Source organism: Tupaia chinensis, unplaced genomic scaffold, assembly GCF_000334495.1.
Source record: "Tupaia chinensis unplaced genomic scaffold, TupChi_1.0 Scaffold142716_1, whole genome shotgun sequence".
NCBI classification, from domain to species: Eukaryota; Metazoa; Chordata; class Mammalia; order Scandentia; family Tupaiidae; genus Tupaia; species Tupaia belangeri.
In genome coordinates this window covers 3,206,753-3,225,915 of record NW_006202562.1, presented here as the reverse complement: position 1 = coordinate 3,225,915, position 19,163 = coordinate 3,206,753, and the positions used below count along the sequence as shown (strand labels likewise).

General features: G+C 48.5%; 1 long non-coding RNA gene across 1 annotated transcript in view; it reads right to left on the bottom strand.

Annotated features, from left to right (window-relative positions):
• The window catches only part of LOC102489197 (uncharacterized), an 83,251-nt gene that overhangs the window by 45,148 nt on the left and 18,940 nt on the right, over positions 1-19,163 (bottom strand). The window lies entirely within an intron of this gene.

Here is a 19,163-nt window from a genome sequence, read left to right as displayed (position 1 = left end):
ATGGAAAGGACCAGTCCCCAGCCCAGAGAGTTCCGGGAGGTCAGGCAGGATTGTGCCAGGCAAAGGACCTGAGCCGCACACCAGCAGGGAATGGCAAGCAGGTGAGGGGGGAGGCTCCAGACCGCGGGGGAAGCAGGGCGTGGACTGCCTTTGGCTCAGCTGGAGGGCAGGTGTTCTGCGGCACCTGGGACGTCAGTCCTCGGTCCTCTGCTGCCAGGAGAGCCGTCTCTGATGGCTTTTGCAGAGCCTCTCTGAGGAAATGGGAGGCTGTCAGGACAGCTACAGAAAGCTGCTGCCCGGACCCACTCTGCCCCTTGTTTGTCTCCCACCGCCCCACACCTCTAGGCTCCACAGAAGGATCTGGAAAGTACGGTTGGGCTCAACAAGCTTCACCCTTTCACCTTCCCCGTGCCCGCCCTAACCCCTCACTCACCCAGAAGCCAAATTCCTCCAGCTTGTCACTACTGGAGAGGTGCCTTAAAAGCTGGGCTGTGCCTTCGACAGGGGAGACCTGCAGGCCAGTCGTGCCTCAGCTCTCTCTTCTTCAAAATGGAAATTATGATTCTTCAGGGGGCTTTGTCAAGGTGGAGTGAAAACTTACACGTAAACAATTGTGCATAGTGCCTGGGACACTACAGGTGCCCAACGAATATCACCGGTTTGAGTCCTGGCCCTGGCAGCTTAAAAATTACACCAGGCAGGGACCAGCAGTTAGCGTAATGGCTATGTCGCTGGACTTCCATGTAGTCAGCCGCGGTTCGCGTCCTGGACCCGGTGGCTTAAAACTCACTCTGGGCGCATGTGCGTGCGTGCCCAAGATCCCAAGAGGAGAATGGAGGAGAAGGGATTGCGACGTGGCCATCGCCCCAGGGGGGGGGGTGATTTCTCACTTTCTGTCTCTGTCTCTGTCTGTCTGGCGAGCACACATGCCCTATAGCAAAAAAAAAAAAAAAAAAAAAAACCTCTCAAAAATAAATAAATAAATAAACAACAAACAATTACACCGGGCGCACATGTGAGCATGCCCAGAATTCCAAGAGGAGAATGGAAGAAAAGGGATTTGGCACGGCCATCTGCGTTGGGGATGATTTCTCACTTTCTCTTTCTCTCTCTGTCTCTCCCTATAGCAAAAATGTTTCTAAAAATAGCAAAGGCATGCGTGCCAGGGCTGGATTTAAATGCCTCCTCTTATTTCTCATGGAGGCTGTTCACTGCATCCGTCCTAGTGTGATCCATATTATAATTGAAACCATCTGCTTATATAGCTAATCTCCCCTCCAGAATTATCTCCCTAATGGAACAAATTGACTTGAATCGAGGGACTTACAGAGATGAACGCTCAGAGAAAGAGAGAGTGAGCTGTGAAATTCCTAATCTATTTCTTGTCACCACTCAGCCTATTCCTTGATGATTAAAAAGACACACAGAGGGACCAGCAGTTAGCGTAATGACTGTGTCGCTGGACTCCCATGTAATTGACCGCGGTTCGAGTCCCGGATCCGGCGGCTTAAACTCACGCCAGGCGCATGACCGTGCGTGCCCAAGATCCTGAGAGGAGAATGGAGGTAAAGGGATTGCGGTGTGGCCATCCCCCCCTGGGGCGTGATTTCTCACTTTCTGTCTCTCTGTCTCTCTCTCTCTGTCTGTCTTTCTGGCGAGCACACACACCCTATAGCAAAAACCTCCCCTCCCCAAAATAAAAAGAAAAGACACACAGAGAATAAATAAATTACATATTTACATCATATTCCACATAAGGCACTCTACTTCCAAATAAATCACTCTATCAACATTCCCTCAGCCACATTTTATTTTTTTTTGGAGAGGTTTTTGCTATAGGGCACATGCGCTCGCCAGACAGACAGAGAGAGACATAGAGACAGAAAGCGAGAAATCACACCCCAGAGGGGATGGTCACGCTGCAATCCCTTCTCCTCCATTCTCCTCTCAGGATCTTGGGCACGCACGCACACGCGCCTGGCGTGAGTTTCAAGCCACCGGGTCCGGGACACAAACCGCGGTCGACTACGTGGGAGTCCAGTGACATAGCCATTACGCTAACTGCTGGTTCCCCAGCCACATATTTTAATAAAGATAAAATTAAGTTGAAGAAGCCAGCAGATGGCATGGTGTTTGTAATGGGCTCTTATACATGGCCGACCATGGTTCAAGTTCCAAATTTTCCCAGCATGAAAATCACAACAGATAAATAGATAAGTGATAAGTGAATGTTTTAAAAAATTTAAGTTGAATTAGATAACTGAGCTGACATATATGCATTAAGTTTTGATAACAACAGTAGTTAATAGTTGATACTTACCGAAGACCTCTGGGAGCCAAGGAAGATGCTAAGGGCATCATTTTTTTTTAAAATTTTTCTAAGGAGTGCATGCACTTGCTGGAAAGAGACAGACTGAAAATGAGAAAGCACCCCCGTGGGGAATGGTCAGTACCTCAGAACGTGACCTTATTTGGAAACAGGGTCTGTACAGAGATAATCAAGGTAAAATGAGACCATAGGGTGGGGTCCTAGTACCGCATGGCAAGGTCTTTCTTCCCCAGAGACAGACACGCACAGAAGCAGGGACACCGAAGCCTGTGTGACTTCAGGGCGACTGCAGGGATGCACCCACAAGCCAAGCTTGCTGACAAACCACCAGAGGCTGGAGACAGACCTGGAGCAGAACTCGCACTGTCCTCAGAAGGAACCCCTTTCAGATTTCTGGCCCTAGAACGTGGGGACAATACATGTCTGATATCCAGCCTTGCAGTCTGCGCTACTTTGTTACAACTACCCTAGATGGCTAACCACCCTGTTTTCACCGGTTACTCTTTTCACCGGTTACTCACGGTCCCACCAGACATGAGTTTACGATCTCTGGGCTCATCTGTCTCTCCTTTGAGTTGGGAAGGCTTTGGGGAAGAGCATGACTTGCACCTTTGGGCTCCTAGTTCATGGCACCATTGCTGACAGAGAACGCTTGTCCAAAGTATGTTGGTTTTTTTTTTTTTTTTTTTTTTTTTGGAGAGATTTTCACTGTAGGGCGCGTGCGCTCGCCAGACAGACAGAGAGAGACATAGAGACAGAAAGCGAGAAATCACCCCCCAGGGGGGATGGTCACGCCGCAATCCCTTCTCCTCCATTCTCCTCTCGGGATCTTGGGCACGCACGCACCCGTGCCCGGCGTGAGTTTTAAGCCACCGGGTCCGGGACACGAACCGCGGTCGACTCCGTGGGAGCCCAGCGACATAGCCATTACGCTAACTGCTGGTTCCCTCCAAAGTATGTTTGATGGGGGGGGCATGATGGTTATGTGCTGGACTTCGACATAGTAAGCCACAGTTCGAGTCCTAGACCTGGCGGCTTAGTTTTTACACTCTTTTTCTCTCTCTCTCTCTGGTCAAATAAAATAATAATAATAATAATAATAAAATGACAGGACCAGTAGATGGTGTAATGGTTACATTGCTGGACTCCCATGTAGTCGATCATGGTTTCAGTACCAGACTCGGTGGCTTAACCTCACACCAGGTACATGTGCATGCATATCCAAAATCCTGAGAGGAGAATGAAGGAGAAAGGATTGCAGCATGGCCATCCCTCCTGGGGGATGGAGTCACTTTCTGTGACTCCCCACACTGTGCTGAGCCTGGGAGCCTGAGCTGAGGAAGCCCCTGCCCTATAATAAGCATGATCTCATCGAAGAGAAAAGACATCTGTAGATGAAATGAATGAGCCCACCATTATGAGCTGCAGTGGCCTGGCACCATGGTTTGTCCAGCCAGGTGAGCATCCCTACTGTGCATGGACTGGAGCAGGTGAGCACCCGCTTGAGGGCTTGCTCCTCAAAGGCCCACCGGCTCAGAGACACCTCTCCTCTGCACGCCAAGTCAGGTCAGGTCAGCTGAATCAACTCGCTCCACAACGTCCAGTGAGCGAGGTCCTCAACACAGACAGGCTCTGCCCACTGCCCAGAGGAAGGAACTGGGAAGATTCAGAACGTCCAGAGAAGGTGCGGTTGGGGAGGAGGTCAGCGTGGAATCTGAGAAATGAGACCGACTAGCAATTTGAGCTCAGAGGGAAGACGGGGGAAATTGAGTTTTGAACCTCTTGCTGGGGAAATGATGCCCTGCGCTTGGGCCCTGGAGGTCAGGACAGGATAGGAGATTGATGTGAGAGGTCAGATATTATGAAGGGGAGGGTGACCATGCTTTAGAAACTCGAGGTTCGAGGGCTGGTGCAGCAGTGCGGCACTCATGCGGCCCCTGCATGCTCAGCTCACACAGAAAGTGCTAGGTTTGCACCCAGAGCTCTCCCTGTATGTGCCAGCTGCATGTACCTGTGATCTGGGGTGGCTGGGGGTGGATCGTGGCGTACTCTGTTGAGGATCTCTCTCTCTCTCTGAAGAAAGATCAAAAGAAAGTTTCAAGATGTAAAATGCAAAGAAACACCAGGCTCGAGATCATGATGGGACCTCCAAGTCAGGATGTCTGGTGGGATGAGACTAAAAGACTCGGGAGAGAAATGCAACTAGAAAAGCTGCATTGGGACCCCTGTGCAGAGCTGGAGGACATAGCAAAAGCAGACAGAGCCTCTTGGATGGGACAGTCAGAAGGAAAAGGAGCAGAGAGTTGAACCCAGGGCCCACAGAGTTGCTGCCCATGGACGATGGAAGGAAGCTGAACTGCTAGCTAAGGAAGCACTTGCAAAACCAAGGGTCAAAGCCCCGGGGAAGGCATTTCAAGAAGGAAAGACTGACCGGTGTGATAAGTGGCGTGCGCTGTGGCCACGGTCACAGGGAGTGGAGTCATTGCCAGAGCAATGACCATTGGATTTGTGATTCAGAGTTCAACCTGTGCACTTTAAGAGCTGAGGTGGGAGGACACAGTAGAAGGCAGTTGCAATTCCACGGCCACGGAAGTCTTCAATCAGGTCGGCAGCTACCGTGACGGAGAAAGGAAGCAGCGTCTAACACAGACAACGTGGCTCCAGTGGGTGGGAATGTGGGCGCTGCAGCCTCTGGACTCCCTCTTACACTCAACTGCTCAGAGATTGGGGCCAAATACATTTATAAATCTGAGCCCCAGTATTTTCATGTGTTATTCTAGAAATGTTAGAACACGTGACAGAGAACATCACACCACTCAGCCCCCACAATTATCAAGCCCTAGACAATCCTAGTTCACCTCCACATTCCCTGTGATGTCCCCTACCTGGCTGAATTGCAAGTTAATTCCTGATAGTAAACCCATTCTTCCTTAAATACTTCCTCGAATACGTTTCTAAAACATACCAACATTAAAAAGTGTGGTCATGGGAACCAGCAGATGGTGTAATGCTTACTTCGCTGGACTCCCGCAGTCGACCGCAGTTCGAGTCCCGGGTCTTAAAACTCAGGCTGGCTGTGTGTGCATACGTGCCAGGATCCCACAAGGAAAATGGAGGAGAAGGGATTGTGACATGGCCATCCCTACTGGGGGTGATTTCTTGCTTTCTGACTCTCTGGCAAGCATTCACGCCTTATAGTGCAAAAAAAAAAAAAAAATTAAAATTAAAATTAAAATTAAAAAAAAAAAAAATGTGCAGTCATGTACCACAGAATGACGTTTTGGTTAAGGGCAGGGCACATTGTTTGATGGTGGCCCCGTGAGATCATCACAGGCTACACCACCTAGCCTTGGTGTGTGGTAGGCTGCACCATCGAGCGCTGTGTAAGTGTGCTTCATGATGCTCACACAGCACAGCGGCCTGACGACGCACTTCTCAGAATGTATCCCTGTTGTTAAGAGAGACCGGGTTCTGAGAAATGCACCGTTAGGCAGTTTCCTCATTGTGCAAACAGCACAGGGCATTCTTTTTTTCTCTCTCTCTTTTTTTTTTTTTTAAGTTTTTGCCATAGGGCACATGTGCTTGTGAGCGAGAAACAGAGTAAGGGAAAATAATAAGTCACCCCTGGAGGGACGGCCATGCCACAGTCCCTTCCTCTTTATCCTCCTCTCAGGATTTTGGGCATGCACACACACATGCCCGATGTGAGTTTCAAGCCACTAGGTCCAAACTGGAACTGAAGTCAACCATGTAGGAGTCCAGCGCTTTAACCACCATGCCACCTGCTGGCCCCGAGTATTCTTACCCACACCTTTATGGTATAGCCTACTAAACACCTGGGCCATATGCTGTAATCTCAGGGGACCACAGTCCCTTACTGTCGGTCACTGACTGAAACACCATGATGTGGCACACAGCTAAACCATGACTACATGTAGAAAGTGATCAGTAATTCTTGAAGAGCCCATCAGCGTTTAACATTTCCCAATTACATCATACTATTTAGGGGGAAAGGAGAGTTGCGGAAGTCAAGATCCAAACGAGGTCCACTCCTGACATTTGGCTAAGAAAGGTTCCAGTCTTTTTATATCTATAAGTTCTTTCTCTTTCTTCTTCCTGGTTATTTGTTGGGGGGAAAAAATAATAAGATGATGTGTTCTGCAGAGTTTCTCCCCATCTGGATTTTGCTGGTGGCATCCACATGGTAGCACCTAACAGGTTCCTCTGTCCCCTGTATTTCTGTCAGTCTGGAATTCGTTTTCTGTCAGCTGAGACCTGATACAGTCCATATTAGGGGTTTTTATGTCAAAAATGTTTTCTAGTGCATCACATTAGTAGATATAAATGTTTTATAGTCTATCTTTTTGTGATATTCAGATTGATATGTTTCAGTGACTAAAATCTATCAATTGTAAATTCTCAGTACTTTTCACTGTGTTGGTAGGAAAATGTCAGTTCTTACTATCTCACAGAAAAATATTTTTTGATCAGCAGAAAATTTAAGACTCTATATATACTAGATCAAAATATACAATGGGGCCAGAAGATGGTGTGGTGGTTAAAGTGCTGGACTCCCATATGCTTGACCACAGTTTGAGTCCTGGGCCTGGCAGCTTGCTTTCTCACTTTCTCTTCCTCTCTCTGGACAAGTTAAATAATAATACTAATGATGATACTAAATACAATTAAGTACTTCTTATAAAAAAAAGACATATAAAATACCAATACTTCTCAAGTATGAAATAAAAGGGATCATTTCCATGAAAAATTATAGTTCATTTTTCTAAAATGGATACAATGTCCAGAATGTGATTTATCACTGAAATTGAAATAATAGGTATGGAATGTCTCTTTAAAAATTTGGTTTTGGGGGGTGGGGGGCATCAGGTGGTGTGGTGGTTAAGGGTGTTGGACTTTCACATGGCTGACCATGGTTTGAATTCTAGACCTAGTGGCTTACTTTCTCACTTTTCATCTCTCTTTCTTTCTCTCTTTCTCTCTCTCTCTCTCTTTCCCTAAAATAAAGTTAAATAAAATAATTCTTTTAAAAAAATTTGGTATGGGGGGCCGGGCAGAGCTGTAGCAGTAATGCAACACCTGGGACGCTGAGCCATATGGGAAGTGTCAGGTTCATGCCCAGAGATCTCCCTGAATGTGCCAGGCACACACGTGCCCATGACCCAGGGCTGGCAGAAGCAGGGGTGGATGAGGCCCAGAGACCCTGCTAGGGTGCTGTTTCTCCCATTCCTTCTCTCTCCTGGAAAAATATGTTGAGTCATTGGAAAAGTCATAGCATATTTTTTCTGTTTTTCTATGCAAAAATGCATCCATGACTTTTCTGACCACCCAACAAATAAATAAACTTTTTTTAAAAATTGGTATACAGGCTGGCCCTGTGGCCTAGTGGTTACAGAAGCCAGATTCCACATGGCCAATGTGCAGTTTAAGTTCTAGTCCCAGTGGCATGAAAAACACACTGGGCATGCATGTATGCTCACAATCCTGACAGAATGAAGAAATGGAGGAGGAGGGATCATGGCATAACCACGCCCCTTTGGGGAGTGCTCATTCCCTCTCCTTCTCTCTCTGTCTCTCTCTGGTGAGTGCACTCACCCTCTGTCAATTAAAATAATAGTGGTATAGAAATTTTTTTTTGAAGAGGTTTGTTTTTGTTTTGTTTCGTTTCGTTTGTTTTGGTTTGTTTTTTTTTTTTTTGCTATAGGGTTCGTGCACTCACCAGAAAGACAGAGACAGAAAGCAAGAAATTACCCCCCAGCGGGGATGGCCACACTGCAATCCCTTCTCCTCATCCCCACTGCAATCCCTTCTCCTCCATTCTCCTGTAGGGATCTTGGGCACGCACGCACAGGCTCCCGGCGTGAGTTTAAGCCACCAGGTCAAGGACTTGAACCGCAGTCAACTACATGGGAGTCTAGCGGCATAGCCATTACGCTAACTGCTGGTCCCATGGTATGGAATTATGATTGAGAGGGGAAAGCAGACTGCGCTAAGTACCCTGTCTCTGTGGGCACTGGCCGGCACCCGTAGGAACCAGCCGGGGCTGGTAACGGAGGCAGCGCTGGAGGCCGACGTGGAAGGCTGCTGACAAAGATCAGGGTCAGAGATTTTCCTTATCAGAAAGGACCTACACTAGGGCGCTGGCAGAGAGAACGGAAAAGTAGAGATAAGTGCGACATTACCAAAGAATTAAAAGGATTTTGTAAATAATTAAAGAGAGGGAGCATTGAGATATCACCAGCTGACTCTCAAGAGACCAAAAAATGTGAACTGGAAATTTCATAAGAACCTGAAAAACGTCCTGCCGGTTTAGACCAACCGACACCTCCCGTGGTATTGCTCTGACCTCACAGATAACGAGAGTGCCCAGGTAACGCCAAAAATGTCCCTAAGCCATGAGAATCCACCCTCTCATTTCTAAACATTTCTTAGGTCACTGCTTAGAAGTGACAAATAGACCCATTGCTCAGAGACATTCTATGAATCAGTCATGGACCACACAATGGTTTAAAGGAAGGAAACATTAACCTATTTATCAGAAAAATACCCAGATATATCAGCCCCTGCATAATGAATGGGTTACAAAAATACTCTCGGAGAGTTGACAGGTTGCGGGGTGGTTAGGGCACGGGACTCCAACATGGCTGGCCATAGTTCAAATCTTAGACATGGCAGCTTGCTTTCTCTCTCTTTCTTGCTCTGTCCCTCTCTGGTCAATTTAAAATAAATAAATAAAATTAAGTAAAATAATTCTTAAAAAAAAAAAAATACTCTTGGAGGTATTAAAGTTGCCATCATCCCTGCACACATAGAGAATTCTTGGAACAAGGTAAAAATTGTAATTCAGCATATGGCAGACCCTGGGGGCCTGGAAGCTGGAGGTGAGGAAGAAAGCAGGAGACCACCCTAGTGGGTTCTAGAGATGAGGCCTAGACACCCTGGTCCTGGAACTGGCCCTAAAAGGCTGCTTAGAAAATATGTATTACAGGGAACCAGCAGTTAGCATAATGGCTATGTCGCTGGACTCCCACGTAGTTGACCGTGGTTCGTGTCCCAGACCTGGTGGCTTGAAACTCACGCTGGGCACGTGTGCGTGCGTGCCCAAGATCCCGAGAGGAAAATGGAGAAGGGATTGCGGCGTGGCCATCCCCCCTGGGGGGTGATTTCTCGTTTTCTGTCTCTGTCTCTCTCTGTCTGTCTGGTGAGTGCCCGTGTCCTATAGCGAAAAATCTCTCAAAAAAAAAAAAAAAGAAAAGAAAATATGTATTACAGTAAGAGGTCTAAATATAATTCCATGTAGGATTTCAGTGGAGAGCCCCCAGTGTCTTCTACCATGCTTGCTTACCATAGACATTCCCAGATACCTCCAAAAACTGACGACGAGAACATCACCACTTCCGGCTTTTCCCACAAGACGAGTCCCAACCACAAACACTGGGCTTGACAAGAGACAACCCTCAAGAGACACAGAGTCTTAGTAGGAATGTCTGTGAGGGAGACCTGGGGCCTTCCACGTCAGGCCGCCGTCAGAGGCCCAGGCTCTGTCCAGGGGTGTCTTGTGGTCTGGTGTGGAAGGAGTCAGCATTTCCGATAAACAGGGAAGGTCTTAAAGGTGCTAAGTAGAACCTAGCTGTAGAACAGGAGAAATCAGTGGTAGTCCCTGGTCTAAAGATCTTGGTTCTTGGAAGACAGTAGGTCTCTCTGGGCCAGCCTGTGGCATGGTGGTTAAGGCAGCTGGATACCACATGGCCAGCTATGTGATTCCAGTCCTGGGCCCAGCAGCTTGAGAATCATACAAGGGGACCAGCAGATGGCATAATGGTTACATCACTGCACTCCCACAGGGTTGACCACGGTTCAAGTCCCAGACCCAGTGGCTTAAAACTCACACTGGGCACATGTGCGTGTGTGACCAAAATCCCAAGTGGAAAATGAAGGAGGAGGGATTGTGACAAAGCCATTCCCCCAGGGGCTGATTTCTCACTTTCTTTCTCTCTGTCTCTCTTGCAAATGCACGTGTCCTATACCAAAATCTCTCTTACAAAGGAAAAAGACAAAGAAAAACATATTGGGCATGTGTGAGTGTGTGCCCCAAATGCCAGAAGAACAGAAAAGAGATGATATGTGACCATCGTTCACTGGGGGGAGCTTTCCAGATTTCCTCCCCACGTTTGTTCTCTCTGGTGAGCACATGTACCCTCTGGTAAAGGGAGGGAGGGAGGGAGAGAGGGAGGGAGGAAAGGTCTGCTGCAATGCAAAGGCTGAAGGAAGAAAAGGGGCCATGAGCTCGCCCAGAGCAGCTGCTCGGGGATTGCAATCCCGGTGCCTTCTCTGACGGCACTTGAGCTCACTTGAGACAAATTCTTGAGATAACCATAAAAACCCATAGCAACTCTGTTGATGTTGAGATGTGCACCGAGATTCGAACAGAGAGGTGGGGCAAGAGAAACAGGTTTGGATTTCTTTTGTGGGCAGGCCGAGGAATGTGGGGGCTTCTTGGGCAGCGTGTAGAGCTGGCTGCCACCTCCTCCAGGCTTGGCTCACACCCTGTGCCTCCCCGCCCCCTCCTGGGTTTCCGTAAGGAGACACGATGCCTCTGGCATCGTTCACTTGCAGGATGCTTTGCAAAGCAAACTTTTCTCATAATGGCTTGAGAAATTATTTGTTTTATTGCTTCCTCCAGCAGAGAGACTGAGAGAGAGAGAGAAAGAGAGAGAGACCAAGGCCAAAAAAGATGAGTTGGCATTTCCAAGCGTCTCACCCCTGTTCTGGGCAGTGAGGATGACTGTGCATCCATGTCAAGTCCATCCCGTTATCAGTGCAAAAATAACAAGGCACCTTGGAGCACACGACAGAGGCACGTGGTCTCGGGGTCTACGGTTCCAATAATAACATGAAGGGAACAGCCGAATGGTCCCCTCTGCTGTCCACAGACAGGAACTGGCCAGACAGGACTGTGACCACAAGAGACTTCCTGATGATAGCTCTCACCCTGAGTGTGGATTCTCAGAAGGGTGACCCGGAGGCAGAGGAAGCGGGTCTGCTGGGTGTGTGGCAGTGTGCAGTGCTCAGATGAGGCCAGGAGCTGCGGGTGACCTGTGCACGCTCTGCACGTGCACTCCTGACCCTGGCTGACGGGGAGGCTGGGGCAGGGTGGGGATTGCAGCATGGGACCCTGGGGAGGATGTTTGTCTCTCTCTCCCCTTATCACACACCCACATACACATGCCCATGAATGAAATAAATTTTTTTTAAAAAAGTAGTGGAGGGGTCAGCAGTTAGCGTAATGGCTATGTCACTGGACTCCCACGTAGTCGACCGCAGTTCGAGTCACGGACCCGGTGGCTTAAACTCACGCCGGGCACGTGTGTGTGCATGCCCAAGATCCTGAGAGGAGAATGGAGGAGAAGGGATTGCGGCGTGGCCATCCCCCTTGGGGAGTGATTTCTCACTTTCTGTCTCTCTGTCTCTCTCTGTCTGTCTGGCGAGCGCACGCACCCTGTAGCAAAAATCTCTCCAAAAAAACAAACAAACAAAAAAGCGTAATGGATAGGGCGTGAAGATGAGGCAGGGAAAGCAACTTTACTGATTCGGTCACTGCCGTGCAGAGCTAGGGCTCAGCCTGCCAGGACCCCAAGAGGAGTGGAGGGGACACATGACGTGAGGCACATGCCCACCCAGCATGTAGAACCTGCTATGAGCAGCGAATGTGCCTCTCGGGCCACACAGGGATGTCTCCCCAGGACAGAAGTGAAAAGTTGCATCCAAGCCACGGGTGTCATGGCCTGAGCGGATTTTCTCCATCAGAGCAGGACTCAGCGCCGACATGGAGGAAGCTGACACATCCCAACCTGGGCACCCCCAAAGTCATCACCCAACAAATAGTTGTCCTTTCTTCTACACACACAGCTCCATCATTCTTGGAGGCACTCTGACGCTACACGTCCGGCCCGACCCCGCGGTGTCGCACCCGCGACCTACCCCCACCCCGTCCCTGCTTTCTCGCCTTGCAGAGGGAGCACAGACCTGGCGGAGAGCCACGTCCCCAAGGTACCTCCCCACCATCTCCACGGATGCCCCTCTGACCTCAGACTTAAAGACCCAGTTTCCGGATGCACGGAGTCTATCTGTTCTGAACACAGAAGGCCTGGGACTCGCTCTTTTCAGAATTGCCGTTCTTGCACCCACCGGGATGAACGGAGATGCATTTCAGGGGCGGAGGTCGTCACGTTTCCCTTCGCATCTTACACACATGTGCAAGGGAACATTTCCGTCGGTTTCCCTCAGATAATATAGGGGGGCTATGAAAAGTCCATGGGAAAAAAATCAAATGAAAATGTAAATTTATTTTGGTGCAAAAATGTTTGAAATCCAGTGACTAGATGTTGGTTCAGAGCAGAACCCGTGGCTGGCAGGTGGTGTTGGAGTTGGGCCGCTGGACTCCCACGTGGCCAACCATGGTTCGAGTCCCAGACCTGGTGGCTTGCATTCTCTCTCTCACTCTCTCTGTATCTCTCTTGAGTCAGATTAAAAAATAATAAGCCAAATTAATTTTTTTTTAAAAAAAAGAAGTAGAACTCAATGTTCTGTGAGGTAGGCCACATGCAGAGATCCTGGACTGAAGTCCGGAGACCCGTCTAGTACACAGGGCACATGGGTACCGTGACCCAGGGAAGACCGTGGTTCGGGGCCCATTGGGAGCGCTGTCTCACTCTTCTTTCTCTCTCTGTCTCTCCATTTCTCTTGTTCATGAAATAAAATGCAATTGTTTAAAAATGTTCATGTGTGACTTCTTCATGATATGCATAGCCCCTGAACTCTTTGAAGACCCCTCATACACCTGGCATGGAGTCTCCCCAAAGGGAGATTCTGTGTCCACCTAAGGACATGCGGGAGAGGCTGCAGAAGAACAGCAGGGGCCCTTTCCCAAGGGGCAGCGTCCCCCATAGGCTAAGTTAGGGCAGAGACAGCCCGAAACAGCACTGCCTGTGGTGCACTCTCCCTCAGGCTGGCCTTCCTGACCCTGCCGGGGCCCTGGCTCACCAGACACTCAAGTTTTAGACACCCCCTCTGTCCCCAGATGTCAAGGTGTCCGGCTTCCCCCACCTTTCACTCTTGACTGAGTTCCTTCGAGTGGGCGATAAGAATATTCCTGCTAGAGGTATTTTGGCTGCACTGTGCACTTAGAGCTGTTGTTTTTCCCCCAAAACAATGTTTATCCCTTTCTTCTGAATAGGTGTGAAAACACACCTCCTTGCACATTCCTGTCTTACCCCAGAAGATGTATCTAAAACGTGATTTGGAGAAGTTTGTCCCAATTCAGAGAATTTCAGATTTCCATATGTCCCTATTCCAGTAACAGCGAGGTCTGGGAGCCCTGGCAGAGGTTGCCAAACCCTCGCTTGTTTTTCCTCCCCAGAGCTGCGACCATTAATTGTGATTTCAGTCTGCTGCTGGTTCCCATATGCAGGCGGCCCAGGCGCTGGAACCTCGGCTGCTGGCATTTTAATTAATGTTAATGTCTGGGCTGACCCCACCCCCAATGATCAGTAAGGAAAGAAGCTGGCAAACTGCCACAAAGCCAGGGGTGAGTGTGTGGTACCCCCTGAAGAAGCTATGGCACCTGAGGGATGACTGGCCTGGCCCCCTACCCAAGCCCGTGTCCCCGCCCCCATTCCTCCAGTCAATGTGGACTCTTTCAGTTCAAATGGAAAAGGCGGGGTGGAGGGAATGTCTTCTTTTAATTAATAAAATGAAGCCTTCCGTGTCTCTGAATCAGCTTGGAGAGTCTCTGCGCTTTTATTCTGCCATCAGTAGCATCAGAAAATATCCAGCTACAACTTTGCAACAACAAAAAAAGATACACGGTAAATGCCTTCCACTCCTCAAAATCAACCTGATCTTTAAATCGCCGGGCGATCCCTCGGTCCTATTAGAGCATAGTCACTGTTTCCCCCAAGAGATACTGTTTCTTTTTTGATTTGGAAGTAAATTTCTATTTTTTTCCTCAACCTTCACGGCTTAAGCATTTTATCCAGTTTAAACGATGGGGATTTAAATTGCTATTTTCGTGGAAGAGGCTTGATTAAAACCTGTGTCCTCATCAAATTATTGGACAGTGGTTCTTGGGCTCTGTTTACATTAGTGTCAACCTTAATTTAAATTCCGCATAACTATATTTGCTTCCCTAAATGCATTCACCAGGAACACACCACAAATTACTTTGCCTTAGGAGCAGAGTCTCTTTGTCTATTGCAAAGTGTTTTGAAATTAGCACCGTAAGTAACTTAGCTGTAAGTGTCACTCGATCTCCTTAATGCCTCATTAATCAAGCCCCATGGCAGCGGTGCGGTGTCCAGCCCCTCGCATATAAGATCAGTATCACTTGCTCCATGAATTTGACCAGTCTTTTAAACACGGCTCATTATCTGTGCATTTGCCCTCCCCTACAGCCTAGTCCTCCTCAGAGGCCTCCCAACGCGTGCAGCATTGTCTAGGTACCAGCTGCATGGGTATTCTTTGCAGAAATTGCAAAGAAAATACCTTTTCCTCTCCCTGTGAAAAATCCATGACCTCCAGTGGAGAAACGGCTCTTCACCGAAGAAGATTCCCACCTGTTTCCCTGCGTTAGCCACAATGATCCAACATGATTTGCAGTTTAATCTTAAAACGCTATCTCAAAAGAGTTTCCCCGGGCAAGTTTTTCGTCAGGTCAAGAGTTAGAGAAAAGGAAAACATTCACATTTACCCAGGCAGGCTGCAATGTTCACCGTTGCCTCAGTTTGCAGGAAAAAAAAAAAAAAAAAGGTACATTTTGTCTAAGCATCTAATCAGCGGGAAAATGTGTTTGTTCCTTTATCATGGGATATGAATTACTCTGCACTCAATGTGAAATTTTAAAATGTAGGCTTTTAAGAAATGCAAAACAAGGGAACCAGCAGTTAGCGTAATGGCTATGTCGGTGGACTCCCACGTAGTCGAACGCGGTTCGCGTCCCGGACCCGGTGGCTTAAAACTCACGCCGGGCGCGTGTGCGTGCGTGCCCAGGATCCCGAGAGGAGAATGGAGGAGAAGGGATTGCGGCGTGACCATCCCCCCTGGGGGGTGATTTCTCGCTTTCTGTCTCTATATCTCTCTCTGTCTGTCTGGCAAGCGCACGCGCCCTATAGTGAAAATCTCTCCAAAAAAAAAAAAAAAAAAGAAATGCAAAACAAGCTGCAGCCGGTAGTTTTAATTACAGTCCTGATAGGATAAGATGATTCTCGCCCACACATACGTGTATATCTGAAACCACATCGCAGATGACACCTGATGTAGAAACTTATTTTGTGGTCTTCTCATAGTGCCATCAAACATGTGCAAATGTCTGAGGAGAACCTCTCTCTCGCTTTCCGTTCTCTCTCCCTGCATCGCACAGACCTACACACGACACTCACACGCACGCACACACGCCTGTACACGGCACACGTCCTTTTACCACTGAGCAGCTCTACTGGACAATGGCTTCATGACATTTTAGAGACTGTCTGAAGCCTGGTAGGGGCATGTCGGTGGTGGCAGGCCAGCAGGGGAGCCTTCTTGGTGGCTTTAGGGGGCACACACAGCCCCTTTGCTGCAGCCCAGCTCAGCGCCACCAACAAACAGGTGGTCCCCTCTCTGGCCCAGCACGTGAGGTCAGAGCTCCACAGAGGGAGCCCTTTGGCTTCATGACCTTTCCTTCTGACCACCCAGTAGGAGACATACACGGAAGCATTTTTTGTTGTTTTGTTTTGTTGTTTGTTGTTGTTGGTGGTGGTTTTTCTGCCGGTTTTGTCAGAAAGAGAGGCAAAACACACAAGCACACAAGCCTGGCAACCTGGTATTTCCTGCAGGTGGAAATCTGGTGACTGTTTAATGCAATCAAAATAAACCATGAATTTTCTTTGGTGTTAAACTTTTGGCCTTTTCACCTTATAAAGCCACTCAGGCTCAATAAACCTTATTACAATAGAATTCAGCATTGTAGCCTGATTCTCAAAACCAACACCAGTGGCAAGACCCACTGAGCCGGGACATACACCCAACCGTGCAAACCTGTGTCTGATTTTTACTTTAAAATCGACTTGCTATGTAGCGTTCTTTGTGCTTAGCTTTATATTATTATCACATTTGCCAGCTCTTACGGTATTTAAAATAAGCTCTGATTCTAAAAGAGCAAATGTTAAAGACCATTCTGACTGGTTTTTAGATGACATTTACTTTGATGGCAGGTGTAACCTGCGGCGATTACAAAATTTCTGTTTGGGCCCCATCCTGGTTTTACTGATCCCGCCAACCTCTATTCATTAGGACCGTAAAAAATTAAATGTGAGACAAAGTCCAAAATAATTTTGAGAAGTGACAAAGCATAACTCAACCTGGGTTTTGGAAAGTGACGATTGAAAACTTGCCCCTTTTTCAGCAGCTCAAGTCTGAATATTTCAACCAAAGACTCTGCCTGGCAAACCCCTTCCCTGCACCTCAGAAATACCTTCTTCCCTTTTCCCTAAAAGGCCAGATTTTGGCTTGGCCACGAGCAGCAATCACTGAACCCTTTGGTGTCAATGCCCCACAAAGATCACATTTGACCACAGCTTGGATTTTAAAAAGACAAAGAAAGGAAACGCCTGAGTCAGACATAGGCAAGGCTAAACTCTGCCACCCCCGGCTCCCAGACCAGATCTCGACCCGCGCTCTCCCACTCTGCCCTCACCACCCCCCTGTACAATCAGCAGAGGGCCGAGCACCACGGTACAGCCTGGGCACCCCGAGAGCCAGAGGGTGAGCAAAGCCTCTCTTACTGCATGGCTGCAGCTGTGCTCTTATCTGGCCAAAGGAGACAGGGGACAACAAAAGATCCCGTAGCAGGGACGGGGGCTGCATGGGAAACCCACCGCCCAGCATTGTGGTGTCCTTCTGCTGAGCAAATAGTTCAGACTGCCCGTCCGCGTCTTCTATTCTCTCCCGGCACACCGTCTGTGCCCTTGCATTTCATTCTGCCAGGAAGGTTGCTCTCTGGGCCTATAAGCAAACAGTCCAGAAAAGAGCCAGCCACCCTCTTCTCTTCCCCGGAGAACTAGCATTTTTATTTCGGCTCCAAGCTGTCAAAGACCTGGAGAGTTGATGTCAGTGTCCTGAATTAATTGCTTTAAGCTGGAGCAAGCTCCACGGACTACCACATGTCCAGAAGATGTTTATTAATAGCGTTTCCTCCAGGATTTGGGCTCCAAGCTGCCCCTCGATGGTGGCCTTTATCCGCTGCCACCCTCTTACCCCTGACCCTCCTGATGCTCAGAAGGGGGTGGTCGCTCTCGTCATCATCATCGTGACAAAATTTAGAACTGCCTGGGGTGGAAGGCGCATCCACGTAGGTAACAGCGGGGTACAATGACACGTCTTTGTTCTGACCCAGGAAGGTCTGAGAGTTACAGAAACCTGGAAGGGGACTGAAGGTGGAGTGCAAGAACTGTGAGGACACCCCTCTGTGAAATTTCGTTTAGCCAACACAATTAGCCAAAGCAGCAGAGGGGATCGCTCCCTCAGTTTCTCTTCCCCACCTCCCGCACCCCCAGAGAAAATTCAGGGAAGCTGACAACATGATGCATTTTGAAGTTTTCCTGTACAAGGTTAAAAAAAAAAAAAAAAAAAAAAAAAGCCTTTTTAATAGAATGAAATAATAAACCAATTTATATACCGATATAAGACGAGGATCGTGAGTGCCATTGTGTAATTTTCCACTTGACTTTTCATTATCTACCTGAACAAAATCAATCTATATGTATGGGATCAACATACAATTCCAGAGATAAAAGCTGAAAATAAACGCTCTTTGCATATCCCGGAGATAAAAGACACAGTCCTTGGAACTGGCTTTTGTTTTCCGAGGGGCGCGTTTATAAAATAAATTGTTGTGGCGAGAAGAGAGCGAGGTGCACTGGTATATCGTGAGTGTGGACGCCTTGCTGGGAATATCGACCCCACAAACGAGCAGTGGTTAATAAGTACCCTGTAGGCCACCTCAGGCCTTCTGCCCTAGATTACCCAAGTGCAGCCTGGGTCAGCTTCTCCTCCAACCAAACCTCCCACTTAGGAAAAAAAAAAAAAAAAAAAAAAAGACTTCCCCTATTCACATGGATATAAGGCTGAGGGCTTCAGGGGCTTCTGAAGCTTGTCCTCCGAGACAAAGTGCACTGAAAAATCAGACCGTATTTGAAACCCCGGGCAGCGACTGCTGGGCTGGGAAGGACACGTGGCCCTCAAAAGTGGAGGAGAGGGGGTTCTGCACGCTTCGAGGTGGCTATTTCTTACTTGGAGCAAGTTAGTCTCCGTTCCTTGTTTGCTCTTCCTCACCTCAGCACGCAGAACTGGCAGGAGGGGCAGTGGCTCCCTCGGCACAAGTCAGGCCACATCCTCCTGGGTGCCTGCCTTCGGAGTGCACCGCCGTCTCCGGTGGGCATCGCATCTGTGTGTCCTCAGGGGCAGATGGCGGGGCATTTGTTGAATGTGCCCTGTGGGATGAGGGTTCTTTGGGGAAAGGAAGCCCTTTCAGGGTGTGCCTGTTTTTGCTCATCACTAGTCCCCTTTCTGTGAGGCAGGGGTTCAAGTCTCCTATTGTTAGGCCAGCAAAGAAGGTCTCCAGCCCCCATAAAGCATGGGTATTGCACTTCCCTTGGCTTCCAAACAATGACTGTCTGAGTTCAGGGACATTTTCTGGTCATCAGAAAGTGTTGATGGGGGTCGGCAGGTGGCTGGACTCCCACATGGCTAACTGAGGTTCAAATCCCAGACCTGGTGGCTT